This window comes from Bos indicus, chromosome 6 (genome assembly GCF_029378745.1).
Source record: "Bos indicus isolate NIAB-ARS_2022 breed Sahiwal x Tharparkar chromosome 6, NIAB-ARS_B.indTharparkar_mat_pri_1.0, whole genome shotgun sequence".
Taxonomy (NCBI): Eukaryota; Metazoa; Chordata; class Mammalia; order Artiodactyla; family Bovidae; genus Bos; species Bos indicus.
Genome location: NC_091765.1, coordinates 113785263 through 113803915, shown reverse-complemented (window position 1 = coordinate 113803915; position 18653 = coordinate 113785263). Strand labels below are relative to the sequence as shown.

The following is an 18653-nucleotide window of genomic DNA, read 5'->3' as shown; positions in this document are numbered from 1 at the left end:
TGCTAAACTTTTCCAGCTGACTCTCAAAATTAAAACATCTTCCGAAATTCTTTTAACATGTGTGGATCTCAGGATGCCAGGCGGATCACCAATTAAACAATACATTCAATCAGGACACCACTTGAAGCAGGTAGACGAGGCAGTGCTCATCCAATGACGGCGCCCCACGACGAGGCGGGGACCTGAAGCAGGGGCTCTAGGAGGTGAGAGAAGGTAAGGCAGCTGAAGATCACAGGGAAAATGTACCAGGAGGGGAAAGCTGCCCAGAGGAAATCAGCAGACACTGGCAAGGGCTGCTCCTGCACCTTCCACAGAGTGTTGATCGGGGCACGCAGGCGAGGACCCGGCCAGTACACAGGAGAGGGTCATCACAGAGCACAGGCGGAGACGGGCCCAGGGCTCAGCACGGCCGGGGGCACTGCTTGCTGCCGCCAGTCGGGGCTGGAAAACCTCACAGTTCCGGCCACATGAGGCAGAGGGGTCAGTGGGTCTCGACGCTGTAATGGGAGTCACTAGCCCTACAGTAAACACTGCTCTGGACTTGCCTAGTACATCTTAAAATTCAAGGCCCCACAGGCCACACTGCTTCCAACTATTTTCACTAAGGCCCCCAAACAAAGTTCAAGAAATTTACAGGAATGCAAAAATATCCACCGCCCAAGAAGATAAAATTTACCACATCTGGCACCTAATCAAAATTAGCAGATATGTGGGAATTCCCTGGCGGTCCAGGGCTTAGGGTCTGCACTCTCACTGCCGAGGGTCTGGGTTCAGTCCTTGGTCAGGGAACTAAGATCCAACAAGCTGCACAGTGTGGCCAAAAAAATTAAAAAATTAGGAGGCATGCAAAGAAATGGAACACAAAGGGAGTGGAAATGAGGAGAAAAATGAACTGAAACCAATCCAGAATTGACACAAAAGTTAGAAGGAGGAGAAAAAGACTTTAAAACAGCAATTATGACTATATTCCATAAGTTCAAAAAATATAATAAAAATCAAATATCTAAAGATGAAAACTACAATGTCTGAGATTAAAAATATAGGATGCAACTATCGGCATACCAGACCACCTGACCTGCCTCTTGAGAAACCTGCATGCAGGTCAGGAAGCAACAGTTAGAACTGGACACGGAACAACAGACTGGTTCCAAATAGGAAAAGGAGTACGTCAAGGCTGTATATTGTTTATTTAACTTCTATGCAGAGTACATCATGAGAAACGCTGGGCTGGAAGAAGCACAAGCTGGAATCAAGATTGCCTGGAGAAATATCAATAACCTCAGGTATACAGATGACACCACCCTTATGGCAGAAAGTGAAGAGGAACTAAAAAGCTTCTTGATGAAAGTGAAAGTGGAGAGTGAAAAAGTTCGCTTAAAGCTCCCCATTCAGAAAACGAAGATCATGGCATCTGGTCCCATCACTTCATGGGAAATAGATGGGGAAACGGAAACAGTGTCAGACTTTATTTTTTTGGGATCCAAAATCACTGCAGATGGTGACTGTGGCCATGTAATTAAAAGACGCTTACTCCTTGGAAGGAAGTTATGACCAACCTAGATAGCATATTCAAAAGCAGAGACATTACTTTGCCAACAAAGGTTCGTCTAGTCAAGGCTATGGTTTTTCCAGTGGTCATGTATGGATGTGAGAGTTGGGACTGTGAAGAAAGCTGAGCGCCGAAGAATTGATGCTTTTGAACTGTGGTGTTGGAGAAGACTCTTGAGAGTCCCTTGGACTGCAAGGAGATCCAACCAGTCCATTCTAAAGGAGATCAGTCCTGGGTGTTCATTGGAAGGAATGATGCTGAAGCTGAAACTCCAGTACTTTGGCCACCTCATTCGAAGAGTCGACTCATTGGAAAAGACTCTGATGCTGGGAGGGGTTGGGGGCAGGAGGAGAAGGGGATGACAGAGGATGAGGTGGCTGGATGGCATCACTGACTCGATGGACGTGAGTCTGAGTGAACTCCGGGAGTTGGTGATGGACAGGGAGGCCTGGCGTACTGCGATTCATGGGGTCGCAAAGAGTCGGACACGACTGAGCGACTGAACTGAACTGATGGCTCATGAACACAGATGCAAAAAATTCTAAACAAAAGTTTAGGAACCTGAATCCAACAATATACGTCAGATCCAGAGTACAGTGGAATCAGAAAAACACCATTAATGAAGGGGATGTTAATTGTCTTGGCCAGAGAACTTCTACAAATCTGTTTCACTGCGAGCAACTTAGTGGAAGGCTTTTCTCCATTGTTTAAATGCATAAAGACTTTAAAAATTCACACAACAGACTCGGTTCACTGTAAAGACTGATTAAAACAAAACAAAACAAAAACTATTTAGTGTACTATGTTTATTTTAAAATGGTTGTGGGATTCTCTCTGTTGTCATTAAGAGATTTAGCCAAGGGAAAGGATCCAAGAAGTAGGTGAGAGACAAAATAAAGCCAAACACACCGAGTGCCCATAATCTCATCAAAGCCAGCTAAAACCTTGCATCATTACCCCTAAGAGAGTCTTGCCGTAATGTGTTCATAGTCAATTTCATATAAATTTTAAATTGCCCGTATCCTTACAGTCATTAGGGGTTATAGTTTGCTTTTACTGTCCACACAGAACAGACTCAGAGGACTGGAGGAAAGAGAGGAAAGGCCAGTGTGTCAGGGAGGAGGGGCATCAGACTACGTGGTCAGCGGAGCAGTGCCGGGGAGAGGACCCTAACAACAAGGGTCTGAGACAGCACTCCAGTACCACAGTGACAGGTCTAAACGTTCCTGAAGCTCCTCGCTATGAACCTGAACTGTTAACAGGTGACCCAGGGATAAACAGTGGGCTGTTAACTAAGCTTCCCTTCTCCTAAGCTGCAAGCCTTTGGCAAAGGAGCAAACATTTGACCCAATGGAAGCCTTTATATTCTAGTTCTGAACTGAGAGTTACCTGCTTAACCACTTGGCCAAAACAATGCCGGGATCTAACAAGCATATTGGAGAAGGCAGTGGCACCCCACTCCAGTACTCTTGCCTGGAAAATCCCATGGGCGGAGGAGCCTGGTAGGCTGCAGTCCATGGGGTTTCGAAGAGTCGGACACGACTGAGCGACTTCACTTTCACTTTTCACTTTCATGCATTGGAGAAGGAAATGGCAACCCACTCCAGTGTTCTTGCCTAGAGAATCCCAGGGATGGGGAAGCCTGGTGGGCTGCTGTCTCTGGGGTCACACAGAGTCGGACATGACTGAAGCGACTTAGCAGCAGCAGCAACAAGCATATGCAAAACCCACTTATTATTCACCTGGCAAGTTCAAGAACACAGCTGGCAAACACCAAAATGCCAAACTCTGTCTATTTGCCTTCACACTCATTTCAGAACATGAAGTTTAGTTAGCATGAAGGTAAACTGCATTTAGTTAAAGTTCTCTAAGAGAAAAAGCACAACCATATATATTCACAGGCTGTTTTGTCCCATTTTTCCAACTTTTTCTTCTACAAAGGTTTACACTGAGAAAAAAGGGCCTTCAAATTATCTTGAGCATCCTTCTCCCATGCAAAATTAACCCAAACCATCCTAATGAGTGAGCTGCATAAATGATCATTTTAAAGGTCCGACAATAATACTCTCATTTTAGAATTTGTCTTTACTTTAAATTTTAAATGGTTTGAAACCAAAAAATACATATATAGCTAATCAAATGCCCATGGGAGGATGCGCCTTCTTTAATTCATGTAGGCAAGACAGACGAGTGGAAAGCGCACAGACCTAGGTTTGGTGCCCGTAACTTATCTGGAAAAGAGAATAGTAAATCCTTGCTCTCCCGACCCCTCGACTTCTCACAAGGCTGCTGCAAATGAGCAAGCGAGAAACGCCTCCAAGTATCTGTGGCCTCTGCATTTCACCAAATGTCACACCCGTGGAAGGGGGTATTATTGTAAACTCCCCTTGTCAACTGTCTGCTTACTCTTACAGGATTCTTCACTAATAAGATTATCTGAAGAACAGTAATTATGTAAAATACGTTAAGCTTTTAGTACAAAAAATACTCAATTACCTCACTATCCTTAAAAAAAAAAACTATGAAATCACCTTCGTTTACAATAACCTAGTTCTAGTCATAGCAGAGTTTTTGCTTTTGTGAGGAATAGTCTTGTCTCTAGCACAAGTTCCAATGGGACTGTGAAGAGCTCAAGTGGTGGAGTGCAGAGGATGGACGCAGAAGCGCCATGGACCCCTCGGCCGCGTTTCCCGTGCTCCGGCCTGTGCCCATCCGCAGAACCGCCATGGGCCCCTTGGATCCGTTTCCCGTGTTCTGGACCGCGCGCATCCGCAGGCGCACCGAGGACCCCTCGGCCCGGTTCCCGTGGTCTGGACCATGCGCAGATGCACTGTTAGGCCACACTGTCCCCAGTAATACAGACGCGGGCGCTCAGCACACAGCACTTTCCTTGTGCGGCCCACTGTACCATTTCCACGTGTTTCAAGGGCTCTAGAATTAAAAATAGTCTGGGGAGTGAATGAACATCACCCCGCGAACACTTGGGGGTTGAAGAGAGCCTCCAGGCCAAGTTATTACTGTGAGCCTGGTGGAGTGGGGGGCAGGGCGGGTAGCGTCCGTCAAGCCTTGCTCACTCCCACGTCGCCGCCGCCCCCCACACAAGAAACCACACGTCACCCTCCGTCTCCAGCAGTCAGGGCCCTGGGGCCTGTGACACATTACGATCAGACAGGGAACCAGAACCACAAACTGAATCCTAAACATGAAAGCATTTAATTCTTTAATTATCTGGTCCACATGTTTTCAGAGTGATACAATTAGTCCCAAATGATTTCTCTATCTAGAAGAAAAGAAAACACGTCTAAGTACCTAAGTCATTACGTAAGAATTTTTTCAGCAAACTGCCAGACAAAACATGGTAATGCCACAATCTTCAAATGAGTAATTTAATGATGAAGCAGTTTCGGTTTTTTTCCTGCAGGGCTGGGGGTGCTGATGGGGGGTTCTGAAGAAGTCCACTGACCTTTCAAATTTTCCTCCCCTGTGTAACAATGTTGTAAGAAACACAGTGCCCTCCTCTTACACTCTTTGCAGCACCACAAACAGTGATGAAAAGAATTCAAACGGCAGCTCCCATCAGTGTTCTCAAATCTACAGGAGACACTCTCTGCAGCTCAGCTTCCTTAGTGCTCAAGTGGAAAAGACACGCAGCAGAAACTAAAACATACTAAGGTGCTCCCCCTCACTTCTTTTTTGGTGACATACATATTTTTAGGTTTGCTCGAAGACTCATAAAAATTATTTCAAAAAGCACACTCTTTCTGACACGGAACATACATGTTACTTGTGGGCTGTCTTCTCAACTTAGCTGTGTCACAGCACAGCCAATCGCAGAGAGCACTGGACCATGACCAGTCGTAAACGTGGCTTCTTTGGGCCAGGTGTAAATCTTGCGAAGCTCTGCTCGAGCAAATATTCACTTGCTGAAGCATTCTTTTAGGGTCTCGGAGCCCTTTTCTTTATGTGCAAGTTTATAATACACTGTAATTCTTACTGTACAGGTTTTTTAAAGGATTTTTTTAAAATATGGAAGCAGAAGGGCAGACATACACAATTTCTCCACTCTAGTGTAGTTCACTGTTAGTATACTGGTATGATTGTCAGTGTTTGTGTGACTATTTTCACACAGAACTTAAAAGCTTTCATCACTTCTACTTATTAAATATGAATATGTACTTTCATATTCTGCATTTTTCACCTAACATTATGTCACCCCAGTGTTGCTCCAGAGCCTTACTACGTTGTCTAATAGTGGCCCCTAGTCACACTGGCTATTTAAATAAAAAAAATCAGTTCCTCAGCCACATTTCAAGTGCTCTTACAGCCACATGTGGCTAGCGGTGACCCTGTGAATACGGAACACAGGACATTTCTCTCATCACAGAAGTTCTACTTGACAAGGTTGGCTCTGATGCTCTCCAGCAGATGACTGTGTTGGGCTAAATGAGAACCGTCAGCTCTTTTTTCTAGAGTTCCCACGCCCCTCACGTGCCTGCAAACTGCACTGACACTCCTCCTTGTACCAGAAGATGGGGTGCCTACCTGCGTCCCAGAGGAGCTGTGTGAGGGACCTGGCAAAGCGTCACCCTTAGGTCTGAGAGGCCTCAAACATCTCAACAAGTCAGACTCCATTACAGCAGAACATACGCACACAGTTATGATTATGGAACAACAAAGCGAGACTGTAGAGAATGGTAAGAGATGCAGTGAACTGTGGTGCTGAAGAAGACTCTTGAGAGTCCCTTGGACTGCAAGGAGATCCAACCAGTCCATTCTAAAGGAAATCAGTCCTGAATATTCATTGGAAGGACTGATGCTGAAACTGCAACTCCAATACTCTGGCCACCTGATGTGAAGAACCTACTCACTGGGAAAGACCCTGATGCTGGGAACAATTGAAGGCAGGAGGAGAAGGGGACGACAGAGGATGAGATGGTTGGATGGCATCAGTGACGTGATGGACATGCGTTTCAGCAGGCTCCGGGATGCAGTCCCTGGGGTCGCAAACAGACTGAGCGACTGAACTGAACAGAGCAAAAATAAAAGACAAAAGAAAGCTGACGATACACAAGACAGGGGGGCCAAGGGCAACATCTGGGAGGAAGGTTATTTAGTCCAGGAGTGGGTGTGCTGCAGAAACCACTCCCAATGGCTGGAGACGAACACCAATGCCAGTATCCTGCTCATGCTACGTGTCCGTCCTGGACGGGCATGGGTGCCTGGCATGATCACTGAGCAGAACCACTCTGGGACACAGGACGACCCTGGCCGCCAGCCCTGAACCCCGCCAGTCCAGAAGTGAGAGAAAAAACAGACTATCTGAACCCAAGTGTGTACCCGAGCTCTGAAAGCTTCTCCTGGAGCGAGTCACTCCCACCTCATCAACCAACCCAAGTTTCAGGGGCTCACTTCATTTACACAAGGGGTGTGGGTGGGTGGGTGGGGGTGCCAGGGAGGAGAAGGGCGGGCAGCAACAGGCGTCAACAGCCCCAGTCCTCACTGTTACTTCAAGGGGCAACAAATAGGGGGCTAGACAAGAAACAACTCTACAGTCTGACATGGTAAGTCTAACGTTGACCCCAGCTGCTGCTGCTGCTAAGTCACTTCAGTTGTGTCTGACTCTGTGCGACCCCATAGACGGCAGCCCACCAGGCTCCCCTGTCCCTGGGATTCTCCAGGCAAGAACACTGGAGTGGGTTGCCATTTGCTTCTCCAATGCACGAAAGTGAAAAGTTAAAGTGAAGTCGCTCAGTTGTGTCCAACCCTCAGCGACCCCATGGACAGCAGCCTTCCAGGCTCCTCCATCCATGGGATTTTCCAGGCAAGAGTACTGGAGTGGGGTGCCATTGCCTTCTCCAAACATTGACCCCAGCCATCTGGTAAATATTCAGATGGAATATTCAAAGCCAAGGATGAATTAAAACATTGCAAAAAGAATCCATACAAGAGACTCATTTTAACACTCAGGAAGGTTTCTGGCAGGCATGAACGCTGCAGAGATAAAAGCAGCTAGGCGGTAATGCGGTGGAGTCCCGCCCTGGGCCCCTAAGCAGCCTTCTCCGCACAGGGCGATCTGTGCTCTCTGGCGACACTGAGGCCTCTCACTGTCCTCAGCAGCCTCGTCCTTCAGGGACCCCCCATTCACATGCTTCTGCAAGCGCCTCCTGTGCGGGGGTTCCCTCCAAATGAGGTTGGTCTTCAGGGCCTAGCCTGACATGGTCCAGGTGCTATACAGCAGAGTGCTGAGCCCTTTAGCAGGTGATCAAAACTGTCTGGCCAAATACTCCCCAGTCTAACTGGGGGAATGAATTCTGAGGGAGAGAGTCTGGGAGAGAAAACAGTATTCATACACTGGCATGGGAGGGGGTGTTCGGGGGCACCTGGGAAGCCCCAAGCACACACGCCTCCCAGGGGCTCACCGCGTCTCAGGCATGGTGCAGACTTCTCCCCACCGAGCCCACTGCCCTCCCTGTGGCCTAGTATGGGGTAATTCATGCCTTCACTCTATTTTTAACTGGTCCTTTTCACTACCAGTTTCATCAAAAAATTGTTAAAAAGTGCTCAGTATTCATCAAAGGGGCCTATATTACCTGAGACTATCTTTTCATAATTTTTCATAATTTTTCAATTTGGGTGTCCAAAGGATTGAAAAGCCTTTGAAGGGGAAGGGTAAAGGGTATAAAATAGAAAAAAGAACACAGAAACGAGAATAAAGAGATAGACGTCTGAAACACTGACTCTTCATATTCTACCACTTTCACAAAATTCCTAAATAACTTTTGCCAGGAAACCAGAGTGGGCACTCATATAACGCGTGAGTTAAGCATATACATCTAATCCTTGCCAATTATTTTCAGATCTCAGTGCACAGATTTGGAACACAAGGTACAGCTTATTCTCTTTAGTAGGTAGCCTGGCTCCAGAGCCAATGTATGGCTAGAAGGGAAAACCCACAGAGAATCTATGGATTCTACCCCACAGCTCTGTCACTGAGGACAGGATCAGGGGCTAAAAGCTGGTCATGTACACCTATTCAGCCATGTAACTGGAAAACTACACAGAAATGGACAATCAGATCTACAGTCTCTTTCCCATCTAGAAGTGTGTCCAGACCTAGGAAATAAGGTTCCATTATAAAATAACGCAATCAACAAATCTAGTGCAGGACATGAGTTCCTTCTGTGCAAACAGGAAGAACTGCATAATAGATTAAGAAATTCCACTGTTACTAGCCAGGTAACCAGAAATGATCAATGTAGATTCTTCAGGGACAAACAAAATGAATTTTTTCATGAATGTAAGATAGTTCTTATAAATAAGACTACTGCTGCTGCTGCTAAGTCGCTTCAGTCGTGTCCGACTCTGTGCGACCCCGTAGACGGCAGCCCACCAGGCTCCCCCGTCCCTGGGATTCTCCAGGCAAGAACACTGGAGTGGGTTGCCATTTCCTTCTCCAATGCATGAAAGTGAAAAGTGAAAGTGAAGTTCCTCAGTCGTGTCCGACTCTTAGCGACCCCATGGACTGCAGCCCACCAGGCTCCTCCGTCCATGGGATTTTCCAGGCAAGAGTACCGGAGTGGGGTAAAATCAGACTACCACCTGATAGCAAAAGTAACCAGCAAATGCCTGAATAGACTGCTGCACGTAGCAGACCCTGGTTAGTGTCTGTTTAAGAGGAAGAACCGACTACGTGAAGGTAAGGTACAGGTGAAAGCGCTCCGCTCTGCGTAAGAACCAGAAGCACCGAACAGACTCCCATTAAAGCAAACAGATGAGGCGCAGATCAAGTGTGACATGGGAATGAATAAAAGGCAAGAACTGTCCAACCTGGGGGGATTCTTCTCTACTGACCGTGCTGTTGCCAAATGCTTATAGAAACCAAAGTCCAGACCAGCCTTTATGTTCCGATAGCTTTACCTGGGCTAAATATGAAGGAGATGAACTGCTTACGTCAAGTAACCCTGCTTTGTTTCTAAGTGTTGACCTGACTGGCAGTTACTTGCTGATTCACTACTCACCACTTAATACTTCCGGTCTGAAAAGTTGAACTGCTTTTTCAAGGATTATAATTTATTTGCAGGTTGTCACAGTACAGTAACCAATGAGGTATTTAGCTTAGACATCAGAATTCTTTAGCAGGGCTGTAAAATGGTAGTTTTTATGCCTTTAAAAAAGTCTTTATAGAGATTTAGAAAAATGCCCCCTTTTCCCCTAAAAGGGGCAAATTTCATGTCATACAGTTCCTAGGATTAAAAAACATATATGAAGCCATCTGGGTCAAAAGGAAAGTGCAGTTGCTCAGTCATGTCCGACTCTTTGCAACCCCATGGACTGTAGCCCACCAGGATCCTCTGTCCATGGGATTTTCCAGGCAAGAGTACTGGAGTGGGGTGCCATTTCCTTCTCCAGGAGATCTTCCCACCGCAGGGATTGAACCTGGGTCTCCCACATTTCGGGCAGACGCTTTACCGTCTGAGCCACCAGGGAAGGGAGATGGAAATATATATGAAGTGAAGAAGTAGTCTCAAAGATTACAAAGCAGCTATCAAAGAAAACCCAAAAATTCAAACAAAGTTCACTACTATGAAATTCTAAACAGCTTTTAGAAAAAATGTTGGAAAAGAGACAAACTAAATTTTAGGAACCTAAAAACTTCAGTTAGGAGCAAGTTAAATTGATCTTACTCTAAGAAATGCATATTTTCACAAACCTAAAGTGATTTTATTAGTTTTGTTTTCACAGGGATCTTCCCTGACCAGGGATGGCAACTGTGCCCCTGCAGTGGGGTGCAGATTCCTAACCACTGGATCCCGGTGAAGTTTCAAAAGCAAGTTTATTTGGAAACAAAACAAACAAAAAAAAAAGGCAGATTTTTGGAATTTTTAAAAATGCAAAAAGCTCCAACATAATGAAAACTACTCTGTCAAGGATGAAACATTCTATCAAGTAAAAGAGCAGATCACTGTGTATTACAGTAAATTTTCAAATACTTGCTGCTTGTCAAAATGTCTATGTACAGAAATTTTACAGCTTTCAACTACTCATCTCAAAACTACAAAGTCATCTATCTTGAGTTTCAATGAGTGGGAGAAAAATGGCCGGAAATCCTACAACTCACTAAGAGTAAGACAAGTGAGCCAATTTTTTGGTAGTTACTATTAAAAGCCACTGTATTACTCAATACGTATTGTTGTTGTTCCGTCACTAAGTCACGTCCAACTCTGTGTGACCCCGTGGAATGCAGATGCCAGGCTCCCCTGTCATGGATCACAGACTTGTTATGGAAGAAGGGCTTGTGTTAACTGAACGAAGCTATGAAATACGCCGTGCAGGGCCACCCAAGATGGACAGGTCACAGTGAAGAGTTCTGACAAAATGTGGCCCACCGGAGGAGGAAACAGCAAATCACTCCAGGATTCTTGCCTCGAGAACCCCATGAACAGTAGTACTAATACATATTACAGTTCTCTAAAATGAACCTAGGTAATAAACAATATTTGGTAATGTTTTAGGTCTGTCAACGAGAGATACCTAATTCAGTATAAAAATTTTATACAGATTATCTGACTCGTATCTTACTAGTCAGAAATTTTAAAGAATCAAAATAAAACTGTCTATTTGATTTTGCAAAGTGATATAGATTTGAGAACTCAGAACAGGGCTGCTATACACACTTCCATTCTGCGCCCACTGATCACATGCTTCAAAGGTTAAACCAAGGTTTAGATGCGACTCTTGAGACACCATAGTATAGCCCCTAGGAAGCTATTTAAATGAACAGTGTCAAGGTTTAAGAGAGAGCCTGCTAGGTGGCATAAAAATGTATCACTTCTGTTATAGAACTACTTCCTTTCTGCATGAGTTAGGAAAATACCAGGGCTGAAATAAAAGCAGTGTTTTCTTTTTTAATTTTAGGACACCTTGAAACTTTTACTATGGGAGTAATAGGCCTGTGGCGCCTCCAGGAAGGAGACAAAGCTGCATCTCCACGCTTGCTGAAGACCAACTGGTTCTGTGTTCCTCAGAATGTGCTTTGGTAAACATAATCTTCTAACCACAAAGAATTAACACTTTCTCTAAGGCCCACATTGTAAGCAAGACACAGATCACCTAAGGTCCTTACAGCCTCAGTTTCCAGAGGGCTGAAAAGTTAACCTGCAACTTCCCTGGCGGTCCAGTGGTTAGGAATCCACCTGCCAATGGAGGGGACAAGGGTTCGATCCCTGGTCTGGGATGCTCCCACATGTTGCGGGACAGTTAAGTCTGTGCACCACAACTACTGAAGCCCGAGTGCTCCAGGGCCTGTGCTTTGCAACAGGAGAAGCCCTCGCGATGAGAAGCCCCCGCAACACAACTGCAGGGCAGTCCCCGATCTCTGCACCCAGAGGAAGCAGCCACAAGGACTCAGCGCAGCCAAAACAATAATTTTCAAAAGTTTCCAATTTAAAAAAATTTTTAAAAAGAAAACTGAAAATTTAGGAATGAGATCATTAGGTGTATCCTTCTCCTTTTCTATAAATAATCTGCATAAATTGTACTATTCTATTTAGTAAAATCAATCAGCACCCCTTTGTGGTACTGGAAACTTCCAGAGTCTCCCTTTTCCCCAGGCATGCCTGGGTCCTCATTTATTATCTTTGATGACATACACATAGAGGCCACCAGCTGATGCCCGAATCCTCCGCGCTGTGACTATCTACTGGCGCAGAAGACAAGCACAGCAGGCAGGCAGGCACCTGAACACCGTGGGGGTGCCCACAGCCACTGAGATGGTCTCGGGTCTGCTTCTATTTCACACAACCACCAAGCTATTTTTCAGGGGATCAAGGCAGGCACCTGATGTTAACACACGATGTTAAGGGCTAAACCACAGCCAAGAGTGATCCAGCTGGCCAGTGGATCCACACTGGAGGAAAAAGGATGATTCTCAGAGGGTACACTCTGGGGCTGGTGGAGACACGGGCTAGAAGTACAGTACCTGATCCAACAAATGTGCGGAAAACCTCAGAAATGCTACTGACTCAGTGGGCTTCGAGGCACTCCTGAACCTGGGAAACACCCTGAGAGGCCCGATGATACTTGGAGCCCAAGTTCCTACTTGTCTTATGTAATTCTCCTTAGATCAGTGAAACAGACATACTTTTCCAAAACCCCCAAAATATAAGTACTTTAAAGACAAACTAACAGTACAACATTCCTAAAAATATATATTTAAAAAACTGTACTCAACAAAGGTGATACATTTTGGATTGGAATTTGATACTAATTAAAACTCTCTGGGATTTCCTTGGTGGCCCAGAGGTTAAGACTCATGCTTCCAATGCAGGGCCGTGGGTTTGATCCTTGGTTGGGGAACTAAGATCCCACAAGCCACAAGGTGTAGCCAAAAAAAATTTTCTTTTTAAATGTAAAAACAAAACCAAGTAACTCCTTCCCTCAAAAGACAGAGTGAAATGATTTATATAAAGAGCCCCAATACAGGTCAAAACCTTAAGATTTCATGGATGTGTTCAAATCGTTAAGTTTTTTACATGGACCATGGCTGTTAGCTTTATTCCCAGATACCAGGTTCCAGATGCTCCTAGGTCCTCTCCACGGCCGTCATCTGCGCAGGCCGGTGGCTCTGTTCCCCGCATCCCGCCCCCACTGACGCATGGTCTGGGCTGCGGAGCTTGGGGAAGGGCAGCAGCCCCAGCGGGGCGTCCTGTGTCATGTACGTGATTATTCAGGAAACGTTTCCACACTTCCTCACTAAGAAGGATGTCTGTCTAGGTTTTCCACAAACATTCTTTATTGGTTAAGCACATTTCCTGCTACTTGACATCTAAGATCATAGATACAGCTCAGTCACCTGTATCCAGAATGAGTGAGCAAAGATCCTTTCTTCCTTATAGCAGAAGCTATGGTTTTCTTCTAGCAACAGCAGAAGCAGCTTATGCTTACTTAAGCCTTACCACCTAAGCGTCCCCTTTTTACAGATGAAGAAACTGAAACTGAGAAGATGAATTTCCCCAGAAAAAAAGAGGAAGAGCTGGGATTTGAAAGCAGGCTGAGCTGACGCCAGAGTCAGTCAAGCTCCTCACCGATGCAGACCATCCTGTAAGGACTCACAACAACCCAAGAGGGTCCTCTGGCCCCAAAGGGGGTGACCTGAGGCGCTGGTCTGCATCTAAGTCTGGCTTTCCAGGGATCCCGTCCTGCATGAACACAGCACAAGTGGACCACAGGTTCTATAAGAGACCCAATGATCATCAAAGCGGCTGAACCAGCAGGGGAAAGAGAGAGGCAGGATTAAATGAGATGAGAGTTTAATCCACATTATACAGGGTTTCTGGAGAAAGCAATGGCACCCCACTCCAGTACTCTTGCCTGGAAAATCCCATGGACGGAGGAGCCTGGTGGGCTGCAGTCCATGGGGTCGCTAAGAGTCGGACACGACTGAGCAACTTCACTTTCACTTTTCACTTTCATGTATTGGAGAAGGAAATAGCAACCCACTCCAGTGTTCTTGCCTAGAGAATCCCAGGCATGGGGGAGTCTGGTGGGCTGCCATCTCTGGGGTCGCACAGAGTCGGACATGACTGAAGCGACTTAGCAGCAGCAGAAGCATACAGGGTTTCAAATTTTTGAGAAGCTGTTGCTCCAAGGATCTCCATGCGACTGATAAATATCTGAAAACACGCAGAAAATCAAGGAAGTCTAGACCACACCAAGAAAACAGTGGGTCAGCATAGATAACACGTGAAATAATGTAAGTTTCAGGAAGCCAGTGTGTTTAATCTGGGAAAGAAAAGCTTAATGTGAACCATCACTCTGTTCACCACCCAACCCCCCCTCACACATGCACATTACACACACGGTGAGGGGAGTCACTCCCACACACATACATGTTACACACATGCGGGTTGTCTCCCCACACATACATGTACATAGTACACACACGGTGAGGGGAGTCACTCCCACACATGTACATGTTACACACATGGGGGTTGTCTCCCCACACACACATGTACATGTTACACACACAGTGAGGGGAGTCACTCCCACACACGTACATGTTGCATACATGGTGGGGTGTCCCTCCCCACACGTACATATTACATACACAGTGGGGGTGTCACCCCACACATGTACATGTTACACACATGGGGGTTGTCTCCCCACACATACATGTACATGTGACACACACAGTGAGGGGAGTCACTCCCACACATGTACATGTTACACACATGCAGGTTGTCTCCCCCCCCACACATGTACATGTGACATACACAGTGAGGGGAGTCACTCCCACACACGTACATGTTGCATACATGGTGGGGTGTCCCTCCCCACACGTACATATTACATACACAGTGGGGGTGTCACCCCACACATGTACATGTTACATACATGTGGGGGTGTAGCCCCTCTCACATGTGTACATGTTACACATACAGTGGGAGTATCACCCTTGCACACACATATGTACACATTACATACACAGGGGGTGTCACCCCCCTACACACATATGTACATGTCACACAGACGGTGGGGGGGCGGAGTTGAGTGGAGTCAGAGACAAAGGGGAACAGCCCTATCCTGCATTTCTCCAGAAGGTCAACCAGTAAACCAAGTCACTCAAAAAACACTCTAAGAAAAACGCCACCCCACTGGCTGCACTGTGCCCCTCCCCAGGACTGCCCCACAAGCGGTGACTGACTGGCGCGCATACACGGCTCCCCATGGCGGGAGGGGAGCAAGGCTGGGCTGGGGCCTGCCCGGCAGCCCGACGGCTCCCTCCCGCGTGCAGGTGCGGCCCCCTCGGGCAGGTCCGAATCCCCACTCTGCATGCTGAACTGTCTGCTCCTGCTTTCCAGAGCACCCGCCCACCAAAGGACTCACAAAGGAATCGAAGGCCCCATCGGAGTCACAGGTCCCTCAGCTGAAACATCAGAAACAGCCGCCACTTGGGGTGAGTCTACTTCGTGCAGGACACCGTGGGGGGCACAGGCGGCTTCACCGGGAAGGCAGTGGTGGCGTGCTGCCCAGTGGTTTAAAAGCTCAGAGAGCGTGACTTCAGCACATGCACGGAACGATCGTGCTTGCACATCGTTCGCTCTGCAGAAGAGGCAGAATCCACGATTCCGCTCTATGGAAACGCTGTTTTATGTTTAAGAACTCGAGTGCGCTAACCAAAGTTCTAGGCAACGTAATCACTTTCCATTAGTAACTCCTCTTCATTCTCCCACCAACCACTATTCATTATTCGATCTACCTGTTTAGACCCTGTGTCAGCTACTGATGCCCTCAGAAGGAAGAGGAAATCTGGGCAGACACACTCAAGGGCATCACACGAAGATAGAGGCAGAGACCAGACTGGTGTGCCTGCAGACCGAGAAATGCAGTCCCAGAGGTTAGGAGAGGGGCACGAAGAGGGTCGTCCTGCAGAGTCTCCAGGAGCCAATCCTGCCGACAACAGGGGACTGCTGACTCCAGGACCGAGCACAAACATCTGTGGTTCACAGCCGCCGGGGCAGTGGGACCCTATTTCAGCTGCGCCAGGAAACATGTCTGCGGCACAGCTCACCCTACGTGTGACTTCAACTGCGTTTATTCTCCTGCAACTTCTATCCTGGTAAAAGGTGTCCAGGGAAGTGACAGGGGAAGCCTTGGAAGCACACCATCTTCACGTTCAGAGAGGGGTCACCTAACCCAGGGTTGTTCAAACATTTCTCCAAGTGGTAGAAAGTGAAAGGAAGAGTCGCTCAGTTGTGCCCGACTCTTTGCAACCCCACGGACTACACAGTCCATGGGATTCTCCAGGCCAGAATACTGGAGTGGGTAGCCTTTCCCTTCTCCAGGGGATCTTCCCAACCCAGGGATCGAACCGGAGTCGCCTGCATTGCAGGCGGATTCTTTACCATGTGAGCTATCAAGTGGTAGATCCCAGGACTAAATCTGAGAGGGGCTGAAGGGGCACAGGCAAGGGAGGGGTGGGGGGCCTGCCCGTCCCCCCACCCACTGCCTCATGCAGTAAGTCCCCTGGGCTAAGAATTCTTCTCCCCATTCATTCATTCAGCAAACGTTTGGGCCCCTAAGTTGTGCAGATCCTGCCTTCACAGCCATCAACAAGCACTGAGTTCAGCCAAACCTCCTCGTCTTAGGGGTTACGAAACTGAAGCGAGCGCTCAAGGTCCCGGGTCAGGATGGGGTCACTGTGGGCCCAGGTCCAAAGCTGTGTCCTCTCTGCCATACCGTTCACCCCTCATCTGACTTGCAGCCTTGCTGGCATACGATTTTGAAGTCAAAGACAAGCCGTTTTGCTTCACATCTAGCACATCCTTCTTTTTATTAATCTGCTCATCTGGTTGTGCTGGATCTTCACTGTCGCGCCTGGGCTTTCTCTAAGCTGAGCCAAGCGAGGGCTCCTCTCCAGCTGCGGTGCCCAGGTCTCTCACTGCAGCAGCTTCTCTGGTTGCAGAGCACAGGCTCCAGGGCTACTCTGAGCTAGTGGTGGTGAACAGGCTTACCTGCTCCAAGGCAGGTGTGATCTTCCTGGACCAGGGATCGAACCTGTGTCCCCTGTGTGCGTAGGCAGATTCTTACCCCACCCCACCCCCAGCATATCTTTCTTAATCGTGGTTTCTGGATACGGTTCACTGTCCCCACAGGTCTGGAGGCATCTTGAGAAGCTGGGAGACCTGAGGCCTGAGCTGGAGAGAAAGCGAGATGGGCCCTGCTCCAGTGCAGCCACAGAGACGGCAGGGCGCTCCCTGAGCCCTTTCAAGGCTACCACCGGCCTGCACAGGCAGGGCCCGGATACGTTCCACTTCAGACGCGTTTCGGTTCTGTGACAGTGTCTATCGCATGGTCAGTGAAAAAGCTTAGAAACACTGTTCTTCGATTTGCAAGTGTGTTTTTCTGGAAACAAGAGAATGAAATGAAGGGGAAAAAAACGTATAACATCTAAGAGCACAAACATTCACCTGATATAGGTTGTTGTTTAGTTGCTAAGTCGTGTCCGACTCTTGGCGACCCCATGGACTGCAGCACACCGGGCCTCCCTGTCTTTTACCAATCTCCTGGAGCTTGCTCAAACTCATGTTAACTGAGTTAGTGATGGCACCCAACCATCTCATCCTCTGTTGCCCCCTTCTCCTCCTGCCCTCAAGCTTTCCCCAAATCAGGATCTTTTCCAATGAACTGGCTCCTTGCACCAGGTGGCCAAAATACTGGAGCTGAAACCTCAGTCCTTCTAATTAATATTCAGAGTTGATTTCTTCTGGATTGATTGGTTTGATCTCCTTGCAGTCCAAGGGGCTTTCAAGAGTCTTCTCTAGCACCACAGTTTGAAAGCATCAATTTTTCAGCTCTCAGCCTTCTTTACGGTCCAACTCTCACATCCACACGTGACTACTGGTAAAACTATAGCTTTGACTATACGGCTGTCTCGGTTTGTCAATAACTTTCCTTCCAAGGAGCAAGTGTCTTTTAATTTCATGGCTGAAGTCACCGTGCACAGTGATTGTGGAGCTCAAGAAAATAAAATCTGTCACTGCTTCTCCTTTTTCCCCATCTATTTGCCATGAATTTAGGACCAGATGCCATCATCTTCGTCTTTTGAACGCTGAGTTTTAAGCCAGCTTTTTCACTCTCTTCCTTCATCCGCATCAACAGGCTCTTCGGTTCCTCTTCACTTGCTGCCATTAGAGTGGTGTCACCTGCGTATCTGAGGTTGTTGCCCTTTCTCCTAGCAATCTTGATTCCCGCTTGTGAGTCATCCAGCCTGGCATTCTGCATGATGTCCTCTGCATAGAAGTTAAATAAACAGGGTGCCAGTACGCAGCTTTGACGTACTCCTCTCCCAATTTTGAACCAGTCCGTTCTTCCATGTCCGGTTCTAACTGTTGCTTCTTATCCTGCATACAGGTTTCTCAGTAGACAGGTAAGGTGGTCTAGTATTCCCATCTTTAAGAATTTCCCACAGTTTGCCGTGATCTACAGTCAAAGGCTTTAGCGCAGTCAGTGAAGCAGATGTTTTCCTGGAATTCCCTTGCTTTCTCAATGAACCAGTGGATATTGGCAATTTGGTCTCTGATTCTTCTGCCTTTTCTAAACCCAG

General features: G+C 47.2%; 1 protein-coding gene across 11 annotated transcripts in view; it reads right to left on the bottom strand.

Moving 5' to 3' along the window:
- The window catches only part of KIAA0232 (KIAA0232 ortholog), an 82920-nt gene that overhangs the window by 52194 nt on the left and 12073 nt on the right, over positions 1–18653 (bottom strand). The window lies entirely within an intron of this gene.